The 3,971-nt window shown below is 49.2% G+C and overlaps 1 long non-coding RNA gene across 1 annotated transcript; it reads right to left on the bottom strand.

Moving 5' to 3' along the window:
- Window positions 1-995: 995 nt before the first annotated feature.
- Window positions 996-3,965, bottom strand: LOC108449729. Its single transcript, XR_001866008.1, has 2 exons — window positions 2,670-3,965; window positions 996-2,356 (listed from the first exon to the last, which is right to left on the bottom strand). It is a non-coding gene; the product is annotated as an uncharacterized LOC108449729 (long non-coding RNA).
- Between the last annotated feature and the right edge of the window lie 6 nt (window positions 3,966-3,971).

The raw sequence follows: 3,971 nt of genomic DNA, 5'->3' as shown, positions 1-3,971 counted from the left end.
ACGAAGATGTTGGGTTTTGTGTGGAACACCGGAGCGGTTTTGGGACAAACCTGCCGGGTGGGAGCATCAATAAGTGAGGAGGAAGGAGCGAGGGACACTTTGGAAATGCCGCGTTGATCGGCTCCTTGTGGTTTTCTGCCCGTTTCCAGCGATCCCGGTAATTCCTGCTTGGAGGTGGCACAGAGCACCCAGCAGGAGTGTGTGACTGTGACTGATCCTGAGCATCCATGGATAAGGTGCTCCAAGGTGCTGCTGTTTTTGGGGGCGAGCATCCCCCCAAAATCACCCCTCTGCCCCATGGAAAACCCACGGGCTGGGAAGCTGGAGGAATTCCAGCCATTTCCCAGCCCAGCAAAGCCCACGGGGCCTTCGATGGGCAAGTAAAGCTTGAAAATGGGGTTAAGGAGCTCTGCAGGTGGGGGACGTGGAGGGGACCCCCAGGGCTTGTCCCCATGTCCCCATCCCAAGTGCCAGGCAGCCCTTGGAGCAGCCCTTTGGACCGGGCTGCTGTTCTCACCCCTGGAAAAGGCTGAGGATGGAGCTGAGGATGCAGGAGATGCCCATGAGGAGCGGAGGGACTGCAGATCCTCACAGGAGGGAGGGGGTGGTGTCCTGAGGTCCTGCAACCCCATGCAGACCCCAAAAAGCAGTAGGAAGATGGAGAAGGAGGCTCCAGCCCCACTCAGGGATCAGGAAAAATGAGGGAAAAGCTTTGAAACAAGGTCAGAGTGACCCCAAACGCCAAACATCCTCCTGCAGCAGACGTGGTGGCACCCGCAGATCGCCGCAGTCCTGCGGCACACAGGAACACACGACCCTGTCCCACCTCATCCCCATCCCAAAACATGCGCCAACACCCTTGGAATACACGCACAATCCTGAAAATATTGCAGCCATCCCAAAAAACTCTGCAAACCCAAGCTGGGACCACCCAGATCCCAGGGTGCAGGGGGGGAATCAGCCCCAAAAAGGAGACGAGTCATAAACCAGCCAAATTTGGGCTTAAACCACTTTAGTTTTTATTATTTATTCAGCAAAGCCAAATCCCAGAAAGCTGGGAGCTTCAGGAGCCCGGAGAAAGTCAGGATGAAGGGGCAGAAGGGTGCAATTCCACCCTCAAATCTCCCCAAAAACTGTGGGATGGGGTCCCCCATGGAGAACCAATGTTAACGGGTGGCAGCAACACCCTGTGTCCTGTTTCAGCTATTCCCTTATTTAGGGGATTTCCAGGGATTTCCAGGAGGGTTCGGGGGGAAAAAAAAATGAGCGGGTAACTAAAACTAAAAATCACAGTGGCACAAGGAATTGGGGATCCCTTTGGGATGAAGGGGAAGGGATAATATCTGGATTGCCAAAATAATCCGGGATCCCTCCCAGGTTGTTGCCCCCCCAAAAATGAAATCTATAAATCAAAAAGGAGGAGGCAAAGGGGAAAAGTGGGAATCCTAAATTGCTGCCTTCGCTCTGCCATGGAAGTGGAGAAAGGATTCCAGAGCGGGAGGTGAGCTCCGTCACCCCGCAGGCACCGTGCTGGGTCCTGGGGTGACAGCCCATGGGACAGCGTTCCCAGAAAACCCCACAGAGCCCCTGAAGTCAGCTCTGCTTCTCCAACCAGCCCCAGCGCAGCTGGGAAAAGGGGCAGTGACCCCCAGGATGTGCCCATCGGGAACGTGGGTCATGGGAAGATCCAGGAGTGAGGATTCAGATGGCGGGGGCTGAGATCCCTCGGCTGGTTTGGGGAAGGCACCAGCCCCAAACACTTTTCCTCCCCAAATTCTCCTTATTTGATCACAACCAGGCAGCTGGATGCGTTCTCCCAAAAAAAATAAAACAAACACACCAAGAGAAGGGGATATTGGGAGGAAAATTAGGGAATAACCCACCAGGAAGCTGTGATTCACCTCCAAAAAATGGGAGGATGCAATGTCCCGCGAGCAGCTGCACGGGTTAATTTTATTTAGAGCCAGGTTTGCAAAAGCTTCCCTGGATCTAAATAAATACAGGAATAAGGGGTGAATCCACCACCTTCCAAACCCCCCTTTTTGTCCAGCCCTGGGACAAATGTCCCTCTTTGCATCCCAGCTCCCATCCCAAAATCCAAGTCCGATATTGAGCCGAGCTCAGGCTGCTCAAAAACCCTCTGGCCACAAAATAAGACACCAAAAAGACGGAAAAAGATGAAGAAAAGGGGGAGTGAGGCTTGGGGGTGCAGAAGAGGTAAGACTAGAGGGTTGTGGGGTCACAGGCACACCCCACAAATCCCAGGAGAAGCCGGGGGGTTACATGAGCACGGTAGAGACTTATGGAAGCGGCAGGAGGGAACACGCCACAGCCTGGGGACCTGCCACGGCTGAGCCTGGGCAAAAATATAAGACAGAAAATACACCTAAATATTAAAAAATGACATAAAATGCCCAAAAACTATGTTGGACCAAGGGTTGCATTGGAATTTGTCCCGCTGAGTCCAGGAAAAGCTGCAGCCACGCTCAGGGTTTGCGGCAAAGGGAAAAATATCCTTAAAAACAGTCCCCAAAATCAGTAAAAAACCAACTCAAAAGCTTGGATTGGGGACGGTGTGGGCTTGGTTTGTTAAGGGTTTTTTTTTATCCTTTTTAAATAAAGAATTCAAGAGGGAGAAGCCAAAAGAGGAAAGAAAAATCATTTATTACCGTTGAAAATCAAGCCAGCGGCTCGTCAGGACGGTGTCGGACAAGCTGGGACCAAACTGGATCCGGTGACTTTCCAGCAGCTGCAGGGACGAAGGTCTCCAGGACCCTCCAGCCGGGAAAGAAAACCAAAACCACCCAGAACCCGGCTGGAAAAAACAAAAAACAAAAAGGCAGGAAAAGTGAAAAGCCAGAGTTCAATGGGGCAGAGGCGACGCTCAACGCCGGACTTATCTCAGCGGGAGCTCGGGGAAGCTTTTGCATCCGCCCCGGGAATCAAAGGGAAGAATAAACAACCCCCAAACAAAACCCCGATGCTGCGGGACCCCCCCAAAGTTGAGAGAAAACCCGACCCAGGCTCTAGTTGAATATAAGTTTTTATCTTGATGCAACATCATTAAAACCGTCACAAATCGAAACAACAGGTCGTTAAAAACGCTTCGCACGATCAGTCCCTAAAATGCACCAGGCTCCCAAGCTCGCTTTGTACGCTGGTCTCTTGTCTTGTCCCCCCCCCCCCCCCGCCCCAAAATTTGTTTTTTTAATGGTTTTTTTTTCTCCTTTTTTAAATAAGCAACTCGTTTAAAAAAACAAAAACAAAACAAACCCGCCCCGCTCCTCCGCGCAGGATCGGTCCCGCTTTCGCTCCAACGATTGCACGAATTCTTAATCCTCTTTTTTTTCCTCTTGTTTCCACAACAAATAATGTGCATTTTCTTGCTGTCCTTTTTTTTTTTTTTCCAAACATCGAGGTTAAAATAAGATTTTTCCGTTTCCCGAGGGTTAATAAATAAATCTGGTGCATAGTGAGATAGCAGCCAACCGTTTGCAGTCCATATATTACTATATTGCCTTTCAGGTCACCCTAAAATTGTTACCTCTTCCCCTCCCTCCCCTCCCCACTATTTTTAAGAGCATAGATAATTTTAAATCTCTATAAAACAGTATTATTTCACCCAATCGATTCCTGTATATAGTGCATTCGGCTTCTTCCCAACATCGTTAAATTAACTCGGATATTATTTGCATGCTATTACATACAAACTTTTAAGACTCGTGTATTTTTTTTTCTCTTTTCTAAAGGATTTTAGGGTTTTTTTGTTCATTTTTTGTTGGTTTTTTTTGTTCGTTTTCTTTTTCTCGTAAATCACCAAGCAAAATATAGGCTCAAGGGAAAAAAAAAGAAAAGAAAAGAAAAAAAAAAAAGGCAAAAACGAACTAATTTTCTACATATTTACAAGGGTGAATAAGTTAAATGTGGCTCAGGTTTGCCGGCCGGGAATGGGGGGTGGGCGGAGGGGCCGG

The sequence above is a fragment of the Corvus brachyrhynchos genome, unplaced genomic scaffold, assembly GCF_000691975.1.
Source record: "Corvus brachyrhynchos isolate BGI_N302 unplaced genomic scaffold, ASM69197v1 scaffold89, whole genome shotgun sequence".
NCBI classification, from domain to species: Eukaryota; Metazoa; Chordata; class Aves; order Passeriformes; family Corvidae; genus Corvus; species Corvus brachyrhynchos.
This window is presented reverse-complemented; position numbering and strand designations above follow the sequence as displayed.